Genomic DNA, 21,703 nt, shown 5'->3' on the forward strand with positions numbered 1-21,703 from the left:
ACCGAAGGCAAACAAGGCTTGTCAACTAATTATCTAATTCTACAGTGTTGTGATAATCCTACTGCAGTCCTCCTACAGTCCAGCTACAGTCCTCCTGAATTCCAGCTATATTCCCTCTGCAGTCTTACTACAGTCCAGGGGCCTCATTAATAGAAAAATTGTGTAGATACCATCCTACATTTGATCTAAGATCATTTCTGAAATGTGTGTATGTTAGGGGTTGCACCAGTACATAATTTTACTACTCACGGGTGGGGGGGGTTGGGTGGTAATCAGTCCAACTGTTCGTCATTCTTGCCTTTAGGCTACGTTGGTAGCGAAATAATTCAATAATTCGTTGAGAAATAATTTTCAATTGCTACAACTTTATTATAAAACAAAGATAGTAGGCTAAAGACAGCAAACATTCAGCTATAATATCTTAAAACATTTAACACTTTATTTATGACAACCACTGTTCTTATAAATTGTAACAAAATGTAGCTGATATACAGAAATTGACACAGCCACGTTAGGCCTACATTTTGACACAGCCACGTTAGGCCCACGTTAGGCTTACATTACCATCCTCTTCAAAACGACTATGGGCATTTCGGTCATGGTTCGCGTTTAAAAAAATGAGGGCATCAACATGTGCGTGATGTAAGCTAGACCTCTGACTAGTCACGGTGTTTCTGGCGAGTGAAAAAACCCTTTCACTCGGTGTGCTGGTAGCTGGGACCGCTAAGTAGATCTTTGAAAGCTTGGCGAGACGGGGAAACTCACTGTGGTTGCGTGACCACCAGTCCAGCGGGTTATCCATAGTTGGGATGTTGGGTGTTTGGAAATACCTTTGCACCTCCTCAGTGCTGTTGCCTGTTCGCTTGTTGGTGTTAGCACTTTCAAAGTGTGGCCCGAAAAGTTCCTGAAAGTCACTTTCCAGCCTTGCTCTTTTGTTCATAACGGTTCAGTTATCCCCATCCTTGCCGACAGCTGATCTGATTGAGAAAAAAAAGGCACGCTATTAGCTAAAAATAGCCTAAATTCGGACATGAGACATCTAGTAGGCTAAAATACATTCAGTTTACAACTAGTAAAAGTTACTTTCACAAGAATAATGAGATGCAGCAAAAATCCTGAAACTGATTCTCACCTGCAACAGTTTGCTCCAGGTCTACATCCTGCGCCAGCCATGTTAAATGGACTCTCACCCCTTCTCTTGTTTTCTGTGGTAGGAACTGCAGGTGTTTAAAGCGGGGATCCAACATGCATGCCATGACAGGAACAGATTCTGCCAGTCCTTTAGAGTCTAGCTTGAAACAAGTCACCAGCTCTCTCTGTACAGTCTTCTCACAGATCCCTGCCATATCAGAGTCTCTGGCCATTAGAACACTGTCAGTTAAGTTGAACACAATGGGGTAAATGGAAGAAAGTCCGACGTGCAACTCAGCACACATGAGTAGCACGTGTTGTAAACATGTTGTAGCCTTTGAAAGGGGTCTCAGGACAGGGAGAAGGCGTTATATTAATTCCCACTGTGAGGCTCTGAGGGTCAAGGCGTGGCAAGTCTGGGGCTTGGTGATGGTCTCGTCAGCCAGGACCGGTTGTACAGGAATTCGTTGTTCAAACAGTTGTTCTAACATCACAAATGTTGAGTTCCAACGAGTGGCACAGTCGTTTTGGAGTTTTTTCTCTTTGACGCCGAGTTGGTCCTGACGCTTCTTTAGAGCTGCAGTCGCTACTGCTGAGTGTTGGAAATGACTCACCACATGTCGTTCTGCATCAGTAGCTTTCGATAATCTCAGGCAAATCAAGTCCAGGTTTGACAGCTAGCTGCAAAGTATGTCCAGTGCAACTTAAATGATGCGGACATTGTTCGCAGATCTCCAGTGCCAAATTCATAGTGCTTGCATTGTCGTGAACAGTACAAAAAACAGACATGGCCCATTCTTTGATAACTTCCGTCAACTTCTGTGCGATGTTCAGAGCAGAGTGCCTCTCTGAAAGCAGGTTGGTACACAACACTCGACACATCATATCCCAATCGTCTGTAATGTAATGTGCAGTCACCGTAATATAGGCATCCATTGTGCACGATGTCCACAAGTCTGTGGTGAGGGAAACCCGTTTCCCCATCATTTCAGTGGCGATTTTTGACTTTAGTATGTCGTACTGACAGACAATGGTGCTCCACAGGCTAGAGAGAGATGGAATAGTGTAATTTGGTTCAAAAAACTCAAAAAAAGGAGATCTTGAAATCCGTCTCTATAAACTGACGACAGGGGACGAATATCTTTAACAATAAAACTTACTAACAAGTTTGCTATCTGTTGTTTCCTAGCCTCTGTTAAAGGCCTTTTAGCAAATTGAACCATGCTGCTCTGCCGCTGGTTAAAGCCAGGGTTCCCACTGCTAGTGCTAGCTTCCATACAGTGTGAATGCTTGCTGTTAAGATGGTGCAGCATAGAGCTAGTGTTGTTGTGATATTTCAGAGTAATATTGCATAATTTGCAGGTTGTTTCAGAGCCATTCTCACTTTTTTCAAAGTACTGACTTTCCGTTACCTTTTTCCGCCATCCTTCCTTTGGTTTTCCCTGGAACTGAGTAAGCTTAACAGGAGTGCAAATGAAAGTGCGCGAGACTGCATCACATGACCATATTTTGTATGTGTGTGTGCGTGCATGCATGGTTTTTTTTTTGTAACTATTTATGCTATTTGATGTATAGAAGAACACATATCATCACTAATAATAATCTAATAATCACTAATAAGAAATAACGTGATTAACGAGTACTCAAGGTTAGTGTAACCACTCGAGCATTGATGTAACTGCTCGATTGCTCGAGTAATCGAGTACTGTGTGCAACCCATAGCGTACGTGTGATTCAAAGAAAATTAACGTACGCACAAAAAAACATGTACACGCCACTCTCCCAGATGTAAAATCTATAAATCACAAATGATCTTGAAATTGTGTGCAGCTGAATGGTTTTAGATCTCCGCCTTGTAAACGCCCCCTAATTATTTTCATTAGCACATAAAGGAATCAAAACCCAAATCCTCTACTTGATAATTGCAAGCTGCAAGAAAAAAAATTTTTAGCGAGGCTGAAATCAAGGTCCTGTTGGCAGAGGTACAGATGCATGCAGGGATGCTGTTTGGGAGCCTTTCCAGTGGCGTTACCACTAAAACCAAGTACGTGGCCTGGCAGTCTGTAACCCAGGCTGTGAACTCCTGCACAGGAGGAATCTCCCCAGCCCTCACCAGCATCCACTTAAGGCTATCCCAGTCAGGAAAAAATAGACGCTCTGGCACCACCAGTGACTACCAGGAACAGACTGGGTGACGACCGCGAATAGAGCGGTGACAGCTGGAGAGACAGTGGACAGCCGGAGAGATGGCAACCGGGGTGGGGAGGGTTGGCAGCCCAAACCACATCTTCTGAAAGTAAGAACCCAAGGAAGCTACAGAACCCACAGAGAGAAGACACCCCCGGGGGCACCCGAGGGGGGGTGAGCATCCCAATCGGACGGACCTAAGGGTAACGACACAGGACAACGGACGAACGACACCGAGAATAAAGTGCATCTGCGGCAAGGATTGTAAGAACGTGAGGGGCTTGAGGATTCACCAGGCCAGGATGAGATGCTTGGCAGGGGGAGCGATGACACAGCGCACAGAAGCAATCTCAGGTAGGACGGAGGAGGAGCTAGGCCTGGAGGCAAACCACCGTGCCCAGTGCCTCCTAGTGTCACCCGCACCCACTGGCAGAACTCTACTGGCCGCTCCACTGGCCCGCAGTGCACAGAGCCATCAAGCGCTATCAGATACCTGCAGCAGTTCGACGAGGACATAGACCGGATCTTGGAAGGGACTGCCAAGGGGGACGTTGACCACCGGCTGAAAACTATGACTACCATCATAGTGAACATCGCAGCAGAGCGATCTGGAACAGAGGCAGCCAAGCCTGCACCAGCAGCCTATGCTCCAAACCACCGAGCAAAGAAAATCCAGCGTCTCAGGGAAGAGCTGAAGTCACTCAAGAGACAGTACAAGAGGGCAGGGGAAGCCGAGAAGGCAGGTCTGGGAGACTTGCGGGCAATCCTCAGGAAGGACCTCCTGACCCTGTGGAGAGCAGAGAGCCACAGAAGGAGGCGGAGAGAGAGGGCAAGAAAGAGAGTGGCATTCCTGGCCAACCCCTACAAGATGACCAGCTCCTCGGCCAGAGAAGGTCTGGACGGTTAACCTGCTCCAGCGGTGCCATCAACAACCACCTCAAGTGCACCTACAGCGACACCAGAAGAGACCAGCCACTGAGCTCATGCAGTGTGCTGATAACACCACCAGAGCCAACAGCAGACTTCAGCAGCCTGAGTGAAGTGGAGGAAGTGGTGAGGAGGGCGAGATCTAGCTCAGCACCAGGCCCAAGTGGAGTGCCGTATAAAGTCTATAAGAACTGCCCAAAGCTACTCCACTGGCTTTGGAAGGCCCTGAAGGTGATCTGGAGGAGAGGGAAGATCACCCAGTCATGGAGATATGCTGAGGGAGTGTACATACCAAAAGAGGAGAGATCTGAGAACATCAATCAATTTAGGATCATCTCCTTTCTCAGCATGGAGAGCAAGATCTTCAGTGTGGTGGCTAAGAGACTGTCCAGCTTTCTGTTGAGCAACAACTACATTGACACGTCGGTACAGAAGGGAGGCATACCAGGAATCCCTTGGTGCCTCAAACACACAGGCGTGGTGACCCAGCTCATCAGAGAGGCAAAAGAGGGCAGAGGGGACCTGGCTGTACTGTGGCTAGATCATACCAACACTTATGGCTCAATCCCCCACAAGCTGGTTGAGGTTGCACTGGAGAGACACCATGTACCCCAGAAGGTGAAAGACCTTATCCTGGACTATTACAGCAAGTTCAGCTTGAGGGTCTCCTCGAGCCAGCTGACATCTCATTGGCACCAGCTAGAAGTGGGGATTATCACCGAGTGTACCATATCGGTGACTCTCTTCATGCTGGCAATGAACATGCTGGTCAAGTCAGCAGAAGCAGAGTGCTTGGGCCCCCTCAGTAAGTCTGGAGTAAGAGCCTTCATGTATGATCTCACGGTGACAACAACAACTGTGCCAGGAGTCAGGTGGATCCTCCAGGGATTAGAGAGGCTCATGATGTGGGCTCGCATGAGTTTCAAACCCGCCAAGTCCCGGTCTTTGGTTCTGATGAGAGGGAAGATCACTGACAAGTTCCGCTTCAGGTTGGGAGAAGACCAGATCCCGTCTGTCGCAGAGAAACCAGTGAAGAGCCTCGGGAAGGTCTTTTTATTGCCTGAAGGACACAGACTCCATCAAGGCTACTAGTGCCGACCTGGAGGGCTGGCTGAGAGCTGTGGACAAGTCTGGGCTCCCCGGAAGATTCAAGGCCTGGGTCTACCAGCATGGGATCCTCCCAAGAATCCTCTGGCCCTTGCTCATCTATGAAGTCCCCATGAAAGTAATAGAAGGCTTTGAGCGCAAGGTGAGCAGCTATCTCCACAGATGGCTGCACGTGCCACACAGCCTGAGCAGCATTGGGCTGTATGGGAATAGCAACAAGCTCAGGCTCCCCTTCAGCTCTGTCAGGGAGAAGTTCATCGTGGCACATACATGACAACACCAGTAATACACGAGTCGAGGGACACCAGAGTGTCCAGTGCAGGGATATCTGTGAGGACAGGGAGGAAGTGGAGGGCAGCTGAGGCAGTCCAGCAGGCAGAAGATCAGCTGAGGCACAAGGCCCTGCTTGGGAGTGTGGCACAGGGCAGGGCCGGACTCGGGAGCTCAACATCGACCCAGTACAACACTGCCAGCAGGAAGGAGAGACAGAGGCTGGTGCAGGAGGAGGTGCACGCTTCAGTGGAGGAAGAGCAGGCGAGTAGGTCAGTGGCTATGCGACAGCAAGGTGCCTGGCTGAAGTGGGAGCAGACAATGGAGAGGAATGTCACTTGGCAGGACATCTGGAAGTGGAACCCCCAGAGGATCAAGTTCTTGATTCAGGGAGTCTACGATGTCCTCCCCAGCCCATCTAACCTGTTCACATGGGGCAAAGCAGAAACACGCGCATGTCCCCTGTGTGCCAAGACAGGGACACTTGAACATATTCTGAGCAGCTGCACCAAAGCACTGGGCGAGGGGTGCTATCGCTGGAGACACGACCAGGTCCTCAAGACCATCGCTGAGGCAATCAGCAAGGGGATCAGCAACAGCAGATACACCCACGCCACAGCAAGGACAATCATATTTGTCAAGGAGGGAGGACGGCCAAAGAGAAGACTCAAGGAGCACTCTGTTGGTTTGCTCTCCATGGCACGAGACTGGGTGATGACTGTTGACCTGGAGAGGCAGCTGAAAATTCCATCCCACATCATCCAGTCCTCGTTGAGACGGGACATCATCTTGATATCTGAGGCCACCAGACAGCTCATCTTATTAGAGCTGGCAGTGCCCTGGGAAGAGAGGATGGAGGAGGTGCATGAAAGGAAAAGGGCAAAGTACCAGGAGCTGGTGGAGGACTGCCGCAGGAATGGGTGGAGGACCAGGTGCTTGCCAGTGGAGGTGGGCAGCCGGGGGTTCGCAGGCCGTTCATTCAACAAGGCCTAAGGAACCCTGGACATCACGGGAGCAAGCAGCAACAGTGTGGAGGCAGCAGAGAAAGCATCGAGACGGCTCTGGCTGAGAAGGGGTGACAAGTGGGGTCAGTAGTACGCTACTTGGACACAGGCCGAGGCTTGATCAACCTCGGTTGGGACAGACTCGAAACACCTGAGGACTCCAGGATACAACACTTATGATGTGTCCAAGTAGGTGCATCAGAAGATGTATGAAAAAAACAGACCAGGGGAGGATCCTATCTGAGGCTGTCCTACGGTCACAAAGACATCTTATTCAGTCGGTTGGTGAAGTAGTTTCCGAACTTTGGCAGGTGTGACAGGCTCTGGTTCAGATGAAGCAGACTTTGTCAGCTGTTGTAGACTGCATGAGTAAACGGTGTGTGTGAATAAAATATTTTGGAAAACAGTGAATTTATAGCTTGATTTTTATCCAATAACATTCTTACCTGTTGGAATAACATGTGAATCAACTGCCATCTTCTCATGAGCGCAGTGGCATGCGTATTCTAGTCAGGGGGTAGTGGAGGGGATCTACATCCATGCACATTTCATCTTCTCGCATCCGAAGCCCAAGGCTCACAGAGATATTGTGCAGCACACAACAGGCCAAGTTAATTTGGCACACCTTGGGCTCATACAGCAGTTTCCCTCCTGATGCATCCAGACACTGCCACCTACCCTTTAAAATCCTGATAGTGCGCTCGACTACTGACCATGCATGGGCAAAGTGGGCTTCTTCAGCTGTCTGTGGCTGCGCTATGGGGGTGAGAAGCCATGGCTTCAGAGGATAACCTCTGTCACCTGATTGTATAGAGATAATTATTTTATGCACATTAAAAAAGTAGCAAGGTACAAAGAAAAAATTGATTTACCTAGAAGTCAACCGTCTCCGCCTGCTCCAGCCTCTAGACCATTGATTCTCAATCCTGCTCCTGGGGCCCCCCTGCTCTGCACATTTTCCATCTTTCCTTGCTCTACCTACCTGACTGAACTCATCAGTGGCACTTTTGATTAGCTGAGCACACCTGATTTAATCAAGAGCATGTTAGTCATTTCAATCAGGTGTGTTTGGAGCAAAGATAGATAGAAGATATGCAGGACAGGGGGGCTCCAGGAGTAGGATTGAGAAACACTGCAGTCTAGACGATTCCCCACACTGCAATTACGCACAATGAAGGAGTCGTGCGTCGAACCTGGCCATCTTGCAACGGCGTTTAGAATTGCCATACGGGCATTGCAAATGAGTTGCACATTAATTGAGTGGTAATTCTTCCTGTTAACATATACATACTCATTTGCATGGGGTGCCTGTATGGCAACGTGAGTGTAATCTATCGCACCTATGACGTTGGAGAATCCTGTTGTGTGCACAAAATCCTTTTTCACATTCTGCAGCTCCTTGCCAGTGTAAGGGAACTTTATGTACTGAAGAGACAAATGAATCATGCCTCAAAGTACAGCTGGCATAATTCTACTAATTCTACTAATGGATATGCCTGACCGGTCACCAATTTCTCTTTGAAATGTTCCTGTAGCCAGGAACCCAAGGACAGATAACAATTGCACCTCAACGGGTATGGTCTGGTTGCAGTTGGTGTGTCTCTGTAAATTCGGACCCCTCTGGGCACAAAGCTCTAATAGCATAGCTCTTGGCAAACGGTACCTGCTTATCAGCCATTCGTCATCATACGCAAAGACGTCTGCCGTATCTGTAAAAACTCGTTCCCTTCTTATTGTATGGTTGGCGATATCTTTGAGAAGTGCCAGTGCTGCCATTCTTCCTCTTGCAAACCACTGCATTATTGGACATTTTATAGCCTATAGATTGACCAAAAAGTTTTTACACGTGTGGAACTATAATATGTATATTAATTAAATTTCCTTCAAGGATGTGTCAATTATGTGTCAAGGCACAGGCACGGACTCAAACGCAGACCAGGCGTATTCAGGTTCCAAGCAGCTATATTACCATTGCAGGGCAAGTTCATGGTGGCAGAATAGGCAGGGTCAAAAACCAGGCAGGCAGGCAGATCAGGCAACCAAGGCAGGACAGCAGGCAGGGACAAGGAAAGCAGTCAGGCAGAAGTCAAAACGAGATCAGCAACATGAGTAAACAGGCGGTTAAACAACAGGGGAAACACTGAGACAAACTGGCAACAAGACAGAGACAAGCAGGCAGGTGGAGGCGATCAGGAAATCGGGTGGGCAGAGAGCTGGGCAGGACCGGAACACAAGGGAACTGTAAACAAAAGCACATGGACAACACTGACAGACAGGGAGAACACAAAAACAACAGCTAGGGGGCTGAAGTACTGACATTATGCTAAAAGGGGTAGTTTTGGAAAACCAATGTGTGTTTTTGTTTTGTTTTCCACAGGTAGCCTAGCTTATGTTGTTTTAATTTATTAATAACTTTATTGTGCAAACCATTATATATTCCTAAGCAATGTGTCCAATCTGGCAATACAACTACAACAGCATCTACTACTACTACTACTAAAAATAATAATAATAATGAGGAAACAATTAGGCAGTAGATGACATGTTGGCGCTCTTAGATTTCCAAATACCCGCAGTACTCCAACATTGCCACACAGAAACGTGTGTACACCAAGTTGGAACTTGAATGTGTACACCAAGTTGGAACTAAATACTTTTCCACGTCAAAGACTTTTTATAAATCTGAACTTTGGCGTTGATTTGAGCATACACACATTCTAAGATCAAATCTGTGCGTAAGAGCGTTTTATAAATGAGGCCCCTGGTATAGTCCTACTGCACTCTTATTACAGTCTAGCTATTGCTATTACAGCAGTCCAGCTACAACTACATTCCCAAAATATAGTAAAACTATAGCATTACTACACTCTACTTTAAGTTCTATTACTTTAGCTCTACCAGATTCCAAACTAAATCTGATTTCAATTAAGCTTGAGCAGCACTACACACTGACTTAAATCCCACTGCAGTCCTATTACTGTCTGGCTACAGTCCAACCAGAGTCTTACTACAGTCCAGCTATATTCCTACTGCAGGCTTACTTGTCAGGGCACAGGCACGGACTGAAATGCAGACCAGGTGTACTCGGGTTCCAAGTGATTTATTTAGAATGGGAAATCGCAGGGCAAGTTCGTAGTGGGAGAACAAGCAGGGTCAAAAACCAGGAAGGCAGTCCGAGGCAGAACAAACAAGGAGCAGGGATCAAAAACGGGAACAGGCTGGGTGGAACCGGGCAGGCAGGCAGATCAGGCAACCAAGGCAGGACGGCAGGCAGGGACGAGGTCGGAAGTCAGGCAGAAGTCAGCACAGGATCAACAACACAAATAAGCAGGCGGCTACGCACCATAGAAACACTGAGACAAACTGGCAACAAGACAGAGACAAGCAGGGTATATAAAGGGCTGGGCTGACGAGGAGATGGGGTGCAGGTGGGTAGGCAGGTAGGTGGAGGCAATCAGGGAATCAGGTGGGCGGGGACAGGGCGGAGAGTGGGGCAGGGCCGGAACACAAGGGAACTGTAAACAAAAGCACATGGACAACACTGACAGACAGGGAGGACACAAAAACAACAGCTAGGGGGCCGAAGTACTGACATTACTACAGTACAGCTCTAGTCCTAATGCAATCCTGCTACAGTCCAGATATAATCCTACTACAGTAATCCTACAGTCCAACTGAAGTCCGACTGTGTCTTACTAAGAGACTACTACAAGTTCAACAACTGTCCACTACTGTGGTCCTACTCCAGTCTTCCTACAATCTAGCTACAGACTAACTGCAGTTTTACTACAGTCCAGCTACAGTCCTACTGCAATCTAACTACAGTCCAGCTACAGTCCTACTGCAGTTTTACTGCAATCCAGCTGTATTTCCACAGCAATCTTACTTCAACCCAGCTACAGTTGAACTGCAGCTACAAAAATATTCCAGCCATAGTCATACTGCAGTATTTCTACAGTCCAAGTATACTCCTACTGCAATCTTGCTACAATCCAGCTATAATCCTACTGCAGTCTTCCTACAATCCAGATATAGTCTTACTGCAGTCTTACTACACTCCAGCTATACCCCTACTTCAGTCTTAATACTGTCCAGCTATAGTCCTACTGCAGTCCTCTTACATTCCAATTACAGTCCTCCTCCGGTAGCAGCCTGCATCCAGTTTAAGACACTGGTACTGACTTACCAGGCCACAAGAGGCTCTGCCCCGTCCTACCTTCAGTCTCTAATCACTCCATAGACTCCAACTAGATCTCTCCGCTCAACCTCCTCTGGGCAGCTGGCGGTCCCCTCACTTCGGCAACCTGGCAGCCGTTTCACTCGGCCACGTCTTTTTTCTGCCTTTGTTCTGTGGTGGTGGAATGACCTTCCTCACCCAATCAGAACTGCGGAATCACTCGCCATCTTCCGCAGGAGCCTGAAAACCCACCTTTTTAGAATCCACCTGTCCCCTACTGTGTAACCTTTCTGTTAGGTTTCTGTATATTAAAAACCCTGTACTAACCCTGTCTCTATGTTGCAGGTTTTGTTTGCAGATTTCTGTTTTATTGTTGCAGGATATACAGGAGCATGATACTGTAAACAATCAATTTGCATTCCTACTGTGATCTTTTGCCTATGAGGAAGTCAGCTAAACCTGTTCGCACTACTGTAAGTTGCTTTGGTTTAAAAATGTCTGCGAAATGCCAAATTGTAAATTGTAAATTGTACTGCAGTCTTACTACAGTTCAGCTATGATCCTACTGCAGTACTCTTACAATCCAGCTAAATTCTTACTACAGTCTCACTATAATCCATCTAAAGTCCTATTTCAGTCTTACTATACTGTCTTGCTATAGTCCTCCAGCAGTCTTGCTACATTCCAAGCATAGTTCTTTTAACATGCACCATCTGACCTGCTATGATCCTACTGCACTCTTACAACAGTCCTGCTATTTTCCTACTGCAGTCCTCTTACGGTCCAGCAATAATCCCACTATAGTCTATCCACAGTCCAGCTAGAGTCCTACTAAAGTTCAGCTATAGTCCTTCTGCAGTCCTCTTACAGTGCAAGTATAGTTCTACTGTTGTCGTTATGGAGTCCCGCTGTATTCCAAACGCAGTCCTCCCATAGTCCACATACAATCCGACTGCAGTAATCCTGGAGTTCAGCTGTACTCCTACTGTTGTCTTACTACAAACCAGCTACAGTACTACTGCTGTCCTTTTAGAGTCCAGCTATAGTCCTGATCTTGTCTTACCTTATTCCAGCTATAGTGTTACTGCAATCATACTACAGCCCAGCTACTGTCCTACTGCAGTCTTACCACAGTTAGGCTATAGTCCTACTGCAGTCTTACACTAACTAGTGTAATAATTGTTCTTTGTGATGGGTTAAGTTTATGGTGGCACTGTGTGTTATATCAATAATACCCTCAGTGTCACTGTAGACTTTTTTTCAGTTCATGTTTATTCCAGCCCACACAAAGTTTATGTCAGCCACAAAACCCTCTCCATAACAAATGTTACACATCAGTCAACCATCAATGTGGAGGGAGAACTCATCAGCAGCTTTTCTTTTCAACAACAGCTCTTTTATTTTGTTGAAAAGGACAACACAATGCACCTTATACAACCTTAACCCTTTCACTAGTGAGCCAGCTAGTTACCTATCATTACTTTTCAAATGGTGTTAGGTGAAATTGACAAATGTTAGTATGTTAACCCGCTAGCATACAACACATGGTTGGTTTCTATAGGACTATTCTTGGCGTGTTAGCTAGCAAGCTACATGATCCTACATTTCAATGGCATTGACAATGGAAGCCAACATGGTAGGTTGTTGTCCTAATGTTAACCACTGTGATAGTCCAGCTATACTCCTAATGCAATCTTACTACAGTCCAGCTACAGTCCTACTGCAGTCTTACAACAGTCCATCCGGAGTCCTACTGTTGTCTTACTACCAGCCAGCTACAGTTCTACTGCAGTGTTACTTCAGTTGAGTTATAGTCCTACTGCGGTCCTTTTAGAGTCCAGCTATAGTCCTAATGCAATTTTACCTTCATCCAGCTATAGTGCTACTGTAACTAGCCTACAGCCCAGTTATAATCCTATTGCAGTCCTTCTACAATCCAGCTGTGTTCCAACTGGAGTGCTCTTACAGTCCTGCTATTGTCCAACTGCAGTCCAACTTTGTTCTTATTACAATTCAGCTGTCGTCTTACTGTTCACTTACTACAAGCCAAGGACAGTTGTACTGTAGTTTTACATCTGATGAGCTATAGTCCTACTACAGACTTACTACAGTCCAGTGATATTCCTACTGCAGCCCACCTAGAGTCCAGGGTTGGGAGGGTTACTTTTACTATGTATTCCACTACAGTAGTACTTGCCCTAAAATGTAATTTGTAATGTATTCTGTTAGATTACGCAAGGTAAGTAACGTAATCTAAATATTTTGGATTACTTTCTGAACACCGTGTTTTTAATTTTTAAAAGAATGCATGTAAAAGTGTAAAGCGTGAAACCATGGCACAGGTATAACATGAAGAAGGCTATGTGACTATGTAATGGGTGTAGACTACGAAGTGTATTTATTTAGATGTTATGTGGGTCAGCAAGCGAGCAAGTTTCAAACCTGGGTTCTCACTGCTCACTACCAACCCCTTATGGCCAGCGTCATTTGAGCTAAAGGAAAATTGCCTCGGCAACAACGCTAGTTAACCAAGTCTCAGGGAGTGACGTAAACGCTGCAACCACTCAGCTACCTTCTACCTGCAACCCACTACCCCACAGGCTTTACGCAGGGCTCGCACAAGCTACACATTTCACAGTAGCCTAAGCTATTCCATGACAACTTAACTACACAAATTGTTAATACCCAGATGAGAGAAATAGTGGAATCAGTCCAAATACTATCAGTACAAAAAAGAAAGGTAAATAGGCAAAAAAGTGTGGAACACATTGCTCTTTCATTAATTTTATACAACTTTGTTATATCAATTTGACTCAATTGAAATAAACAATATGGAATCATGGTGTTAGGTTACTTGTCTATCCATCAAGCTAGCTAGATAACTAGATTGATTTTAGATGCCCCAATGCTAACTAGCTACTGGATGCCAGTCGGATATTGCCCTAGCCCAGCTAACTATACATGATGTGATTAATAAACTGAAATGAAGCAAAGTTACTTTTTCACACGGACTAATCATGAGGCTGTGGAACAAGATAAAGATGCACTAATCAATAACCCAGGCAGTTTCGTATAATTACAGTCAAATGTGTTAGTTACCTGGAGGGAGGGAGATATCTGTCTTGGCCTCTCCTGTTTGAACAGACGCTGGTGCTTCTGCTGTTTTGAGGCTAAAACACTGTGCCAGTCTGGGTATTTTATTCTTTCAGCTCCTCTTCTCTTCTATGTTTTTTGGCCTTTAACTTCCTTTTTGTGTATCCACTGTCGCTTTTTTTTGGACATTTTTATTGGTTTAAATGGGAATACAGCTGGCTATATTGAATGTTTGAAATTAGGCGCAAACTACACTACATCACTACTACACGTCATCACTGAATTTGAAAAAAAGGAATTGTATTGGATCATAAATAAAAACGACCAGACAATTTGTCTAATCATCTCATTGTCTCTTTATTTATATCCTACACATGAACAATGAACGGCTGCAAATTTATAGGCTTCCGAACCAATCTAACATGAGTTAGAAAGGGCACAAGCCCCCCTAAATACATTGTGAGTGTGAAAGGAGTAGCTTAACAATTTAATTTATAATATGCATAGTGTAAAATTGTTGGAGTAATCGCAGTTTTGAACATTTGAAATTTCACTTGTTTTGTCACTGTATCTACTCGTTAGCTAGTTAGCTTTAATACTATACCTACTAGCCCACTAGCTAGCCGAATAGCTAATCCAGTGCAGCCAAACTATGTAGCTAGCTAGTGATCAATATTAGCTTAAATAATGAAAAAGAGAACTTACTTCAAGATGCTTCTTCAGGTTAGAGTCGACTCTTTTGAGGCAGATAGCAGTTTGGCTGCTGGAAAACACAGCTTGCATTGTAAAATGGTCCCAGTATTTCCATGACATAAACGTATTGCGCTGGTTGCTTTCTGTCTCACTCTCCATTCTACTGCCTTTTGAGTCAGGCAGGCTGCACTCTTTTTTTTCTGTGAGGTGCATATGGGAGATACACTCCGGAGTTGGCTATCATTGGATAGATTTTCCAACTGAATAAACATTGAATGAAAAAATAAATGAAATTAAATGAAAAAAATCCAATGTAATCCCTTCAGTAATCTAAATATTTTTAAAATGTAACTGTCAGTTGATTACCATCAATTTAAATGGTAACTATAACGGAATACAGTTACTCATAATTTGTATTTTAAATACGTAACGCTGTTGCATGTATTCCGTTACTCCCCAACCCTGCTAGAGTCCAACTATAGTTCAGCTGTAGTCCTCCTACTGTCCAGCTATAATCCTACTATGGTCCTCCTATAGTCCATCTGAAGTCCTGCTGTTGTCTTACTACAAGCTCGCTACAACTCTACTGCAGTCTTACTTCATTCGAGCTTCAGTCCTATTGTATTCCTCCTACAGTCTATCTAAAGTCCAAATGCAGTCTTGCTGGAGTCCAGCAATAGTGCTATTGCAATCTTACTACAATCCGGCTACAGTCATGCTGCAATCTTACTACAGTCCAGCTACATTCCTTCTGCAATCTTACTACAATCCAGCTATACTCCAACTGCAGTCTTATAACAGTCAAGATGTAGTCCTACTGCAGTCCTCTTACAATCCAGCTATATTTCTTACTGCAGTCTTACTACTGTCCAGCTATAGTCCTCCAGTAGTCTTGCTACAGTCCTTGCTACAGTCCAGCCATAGTCCCACTGCAGTCCATCTTCAGTGCACCTTTAATCCCACTGCAGTCTTCCTACATTCCAGATGTCATCCTCCTGCAGTCTTATTACAGTCCAGCTGCAGTTCAACTGCATTCTTTGTACAAGCCAGCTATACTACTATTGCAGTGTTATTCTAGCCCAGCTACAGTTATACTACAGTCTTACTATGCTTCAACTATAGTCCAACTTCAGTATCACAAAAGTCCTGCTATACTCCTACTCCAGTGCTCCTACAGTCCAGCCATATTCCTACTGCAGTCTATTAGAAAAAAAGAGGATGGAGAAGAAGAATGCATGTTGATGTGAAAGTCTTTAATTCAGCAGAAAACAGTATTGAAGCACACGAAAAGCACCGACTTTGGGTTCAGTGGTGTCAAAGTGAACCCAGATCGTTCCAACCAATTCCAATATATACAGTTTAGGTTGTTCTTGATGTAAATTAACATATCTGTGGCCTGCATGATAATGAAATCTGAATGCCGGTTTTGAGTAAGCCAGGATACTATTTGTTTGAGCAAGTCTGGATATGTTTGTCCGAGAAAGTTCTCGATTGCCCGCTCCCTGTCCCATTCTATAATTGTTTGCCGTCTCACTTGACTCAATTGTTAGGGTGTCAGCAGAGGTGTGGATCATCCTGCTGGGGTCTCTATGATCTCAAGCCCTTTGGGATGATGCAGCTTCTCAAATTAGATCATGCCTGGTGGAATACACATACTGGGTGTCAGGACTGCGGCTTCTTAGCCGGGTTTGTTTTTGTTTTTGTTTTCCCTGTCCATGTGCTTTTGTTTTTCCCTGTGAGCCCTGCCCTGCTCTCCGCCTTGTCTCTGCCTACCTGGTCACCTGACTGGCTCCACCTGCCTACCTGCACACCTGAATCCCATCTCGTCATCAGCCTTGCCCTACATATTCCCCGTTTGTTTCATGTCTCATCGCTAGTTCGTCTCAGTAAGTCTGTGTTGCTACAAGCCGGTTTTCCCTGTTCTGCCTGTTTTACTGATCTTTTGCCTGTTTTCTTGACCACGTTTTTGGATCTGATTTATGGTATTATTTGCTGTGCTTTCCTGGTTTTCTGACGTTGCCTGTTTTGACCACGTTTTTGGATTCCCGATTTGGCTTAATAAACAACGTGCTTTGTGCACCCTGTTTCACTGTCTGTGCCTGAGTCCCTGCCTGAGCCCTGGCACTGGGGCAGAATGTTGTAATTTCTTACAGTTCCTCCTTTGATGCTTTTTCGCCTGAAAGCATCATATTCCACCGTTTAGATCAGGGGATGGCAACCTTTTTGACATGAAGTGCCAGTTTTTTTAAAATGTTCTTGTTAATTAGTGTGCCATATCAACATTAAGTTTAACATTAGGCCTGCACAATATGAAGAAAATCTGCAATGGGCGATAACTTAAAAATTAAGTTGAAAACAGCTGTATTGCGATCCAGAGTGGAAATTTGAAAAATTTGCTTGAAAAATTATATTGACTAAAATATCAAGTTCATCATAGTGACAGCTGAATGACAAATCAATATTGGATATTAAATTTACATTGAGCAACGTTTAAGTTACACATCATCACAAAATGTCCCCATATGGTAGCTAATTTGCCACAATATCAAAACGTATTAACGATTAGCTTCTTCATTCACAGGGTCACTTGAAACGATTTGGTAATTTCGTTGTTGGCTAACTAATAACACCAACAACAGATTATTGGTCAGAAATACAACAGAATCCGCTAACCCGGGCTGTCAGGTTTGGCATAATTATTTTGCCTAATTGGTAGTGATTTCACACTGACTTGTGTGACTGAAATAGCAATAATTTGCTTTCCTTAATGAGATCGGGTCAAACTAAACAAAATAAAACATGCATTTTAGCCATCAATTTCAACACTCATTCCTGTGCAGAAATAGCCACAGTTTGTTTCCACAGTTAGCAGTTGTAGTGCTTTTTCCAAAGCGAACCTTGTCGGGAATCAGTTTTTATAGCATGTGGCACGATTTCAGCTTTTTATGTGACATCACATGAAATCAGACTGGCAACCCTGTCGAAAAGGCCGACTGTAGTTTATCACAAAGACGCTTCTTTAGTGCATTTTATTTCCTATTAAACCAGGGCTCGCTACACCCTTGCCCCTTTCCGCTCATTGGTGGAATGTCAGTTTTAAGGGGTGCGTCATCTTATCCGGAAGAACGTGGCGGCGGGAGCTAACTGAAAACGAGAAGCTTAATAATGCTAATGAAAACATAACAAACCATGTAATATAACACGCGTGCTTACATAGCATAAAAATAAGTTGCGTGGGAAAGGGTTAAAAAAAAAAAAATTTAAAATCTTCTCTCACACGCTTATCGCCAGCGTGCCAATGATTACGCTGCCGCGTGCCAATGGTGGCACACGTGCCTAAGGTTGCCGACCCCTGGTTTAGATCATATCACCCTCCTGCTTGGACAGGTGCCCAGTGGCAATGTGGTCCTGCCTTAGGTTTCTCTGGCCATTGGGGAGTCTTACCCATCTTAAGACCATCACCTCATCACACTGGCAACTGCTCTATCCCATTAGGCCAATCTTATCCTAGGGTCCCTCTTAAATTTGGTACTAAGCAAACAACTCTTTCTTGGGTTTGGGAGAGGAGCATTTGAGAACCATCACAGCCAAATGATCTCCTCAGTGATGAGAGTTGCTGGGACCTTTCCAGCCAACACCTCCTCCAAAATGCGTGAAGTTTCCTGATATTTAATGTACACAAACTGGGCACAATATAGTTCTTTCTGCACGTTGTTGAAAGCCTTTTTATTCTGATGAGTGATGATAGATACATGATAGATGTGGATGCAATGGTGTGAATGTCCTGTACAGTCTCCTTTTCTTCCCTTAGTCCCTCTTATAGGTACGCATCCATTTGAAGGATTTATTGTACTACAAGGGCCTTGTTTGAGTTCATTCTGTCAGAGGTCCTGTGCACTTATCCAGTTGGATACTCTCCAAACCCGTGACTCCAAGCATGCTATCCATGAACCCCAGTAGCTTCCTTCTGAATGGCTCCTCTGCCAACTGGTCCGTGGATGAGCTGGTTGCTACAGCATGGATCCACTGGATGTTGTTCATCAGCACCCCCCAATACAGTTTCATCACCACTCTGGATGGGAGAGCTGGTTGTTGTTCTGAACACTCCTGCATCATCCCGGCCATCGGAAGGACCCATTGCAATATCTTTTCCTTGTTTATGTTGGTTTTGGGGGAATCTGAAAAACACATACAAACAAAGAATTTCCCCCCATTTTGTCCCCACATAGCACTGTACAAGAAACACAAGACAATCTATTAAACATCTATCACAAACACATGATAAGACATTATCCAACGCTGTGTGCACAGCTGTGTAGGTTTACCATCTGACTTATATGCTTTTAACTGATTGACATGGAACCATTTCCTGACAGACTGTCTGTTCATGGCCTTACAACACACTTTATAAATGGAGTCTTCACATTTGTTGATCACAGTATATGGTTCCATCCAGTTAGCAGACCATGGGCCATCATGATGATGAGAGTTCTTTACCATGACTTCATCACCAAGCTCAAACTTGTGATCATTTACAAGTTGGTCATAATACATCTTGTTGTATTTCTGACTGGAACCAATTTGCTGAGCAGCTTGATGATACATATGTAACAGGTGGGGTGTTTGGACCCAGGGGATGATGGCAATTATCCTGTGGTCAATTTAAGTGCGACATAAGGAACCTTACACACTAGTTCTCACGAGACCTCCCACGTAGTGTTTGGTAGACAAACAGCATGTGGCATCAGAGAGTTTGCTTTGAAGCTTGCTGAGATTATCTACTACGTCGCTGGCAGCAGCCTGGAAAAGTCAATTGAGCAGACCTATCGTAAGATACCCAGCAGGCAAAAGTTTGTATGGAGCTGATTTTTTCATCACTGAGGATCCGTATGTGTGTTCTGTGTGTGTGGGGTTCGGTTTAGCTAAGTGCTCACTGGCTACATCTGCATCCCTTTTTGTTTTACGTGGTTGTCAGCTGGGAAGTCTGGCAGCGGCATTTTTGCTGTAGCGGCGGCTGGGATTTGCTGATAGCCACTCACGGCACCAGCGTTTTGGGAAGTATAGGTTATCTTCTGAAACTCGCCATGTGCTGCATTGCTGGGAGCTGAGGGTGAACCGCTACTACAAGGGACAAAGAATCAGCTGATTAGTGATATCAGCCACTGTGATTCCCCGGGTTTTATTCTTAATATTTTAGCGTTGTTTTTTTTTTAGAGGGTTAGCTGCGACTTAGGGGCAAGATAATTCTATTTATGTAAAGGGCTCCTCATTCCCCCCATCCTTAGGGCTTCAGGGCACTGTGCACCAATGGGAGCATAATTCAAGGTGGTGATTGTACCCTTAATGTGTGAGTGATATTTCCCACTGACTTTTGAATGGTTTTGTCACAGCTCTGTCCCCCCTTGGGGTTGAGGATTGAGGAACCCTAGTTTTAATTGTGATCCTTTCTATCACCACATTAGTCTTTTTAAACTGTGATTGCCCTATTTGGGGAATGTAGACTCCTCTAATTGTGACCTACCATTGAGTTTCCTTAAAGTGTGGTACACTACTAGGGAAACTTAGCTCCTTGTAATTACCCCAAAGGCCATTGTACTGCTAATAGTGCCTGGTTGGTAAACGGGAGTGCCTTCCCATTGAAACCTTTGGAGTTGTTAGTGAGCCGCCCCTGCTCCTAGCCTGATGCATGTTAGAACCTTGTGTGATTTTAATAAAGGAAAAGAAACTATTGCTCTGACTAAATAAAGACATATTATATTTTTGTACTTCCATCCTGCCTTTGTTCATTCATTTGGACACCCACCTGTGTAGCCTACCTTGACCTAGTACTACATCTTAATAGGGTCTCCCACCCTTTCAATTTGGGATTGGCATAGCGGTATAAAGTCTGCTTCAGGGTCTAGCCTCCTGACCACTGGGCGGGGGCTACACATAGCAGGCAAAGAAGAACACAGATTCCTAAGAAATGTTTCAGTTGTCCAACCTTCTATCATTGGTCTAGGGATCTCAAGTAAAAGGTGTGATGGCAATCTCATTTTCCTTCCTGTCATTAACTCGTGAGGACTGTACCCTGTGCTTTTGTGTGCAATTCCTCTCACTGATATTAAAATGCTAGGAAGGTTCTGAGCCCAATTATAACCATTCTCTAACACCACTTTCTTTAGTGCTGTCTTGAGTGTCCTGTTTATTCTTTCTACACCTCCTGAGGACTGAGGGTGGTGTGCTATGTGAAGCTGATGTTTTATTTCCAAGCAGTTTTGCCAAATCTGTATGAATTTTCCCTGTCAAATGGGTCCCTCTGTCACTCTCCACACTCAGAGGGAGACCAAATCTATAGTAGATTTATTCCCAAAGTACTCACACTGTGGCAGAAGCTGTATTGGACTTGATTGGAAATCAATCCATTTATTAAATGTGTCCACTATAACCAGAATATATCTGTATCCTCCTTTTGCTGTGGGCAGTGGACCCATATAATCAATCTGGAGATTTGTCCATGGACTTTCAGCTAAACATGTAGGTCTCAGACACCTTTTCTCTTTGATGTTTGATGAAATCATTTGGGCACGTCAGATAATTGGTACACTAATCATTTATGCCTTGGCAATATCTGGCCACCGAAACATGTTTTTCAGTCTGTCTTTGACTTTTGCCATGCCTAAGTGCCCCCCGATTGTGGCTATAATACAAAATATCATTCTGTAATCCTGCTGGTGGAATCCATACAGGAGTATCTTCAATTCTGTAAAGCAACACTTTGTCATATATTATTAGTCATGCATCATACTTGGAAAATGGACCATCTGATACTGCTTCACCATTTCTCTTAAGTCTAATCACTTCCTTTATAAGTGGATCGCTTTGTTGGGCATTTTTCAGGTCTATCAGCTGTCTAATGTTGATAAAATGCAACTGATTCTCGCCCTGAGACATCTGGAAGTGGCTCCCCTTCCACAGCAGCTTTCTTTGCTAAATCATCAACTGTCAGATTACCATCACCATGTTTACATGTCCCTTTCTTCTGTTGAGCTTTCAATTTCAATAAAGCTGTTCTGTGTGTGCTACACTTAGCAGCTGACCACACAGCCTATATGGGACCACAGCAAACCAAGGG

The 21,703-nt window shown here is 44.7% G+C and overlaps 1 pseudogene; it reads left to right on the forward strand.

Annotated features, from left to right (window-relative positions):
* The first annotated feature begins 3,569 nt into the window (after positions 1-3,569).
* LOC118794020 lies at positions 3,570-6,717 on the forward strand (annotated as a pseudogene).
* Positions 6,718-21,703: the final 14,986 nt, after the last annotated feature.

This window comes from Megalops cyprinoides, chromosome 19 (assembly GCF_013368585.1).
Source record: "Megalops cyprinoides isolate fMegCyp1 chromosome 19, fMegCyp1.pri, whole genome shotgun sequence".
NCBI classification, from domain to species: domain Eukaryota; kingdom Metazoa; phylum Chordata; class Actinopteri; order Elopiformes; family Megalopidae; genus Megalops; species Megalops cyprinoides.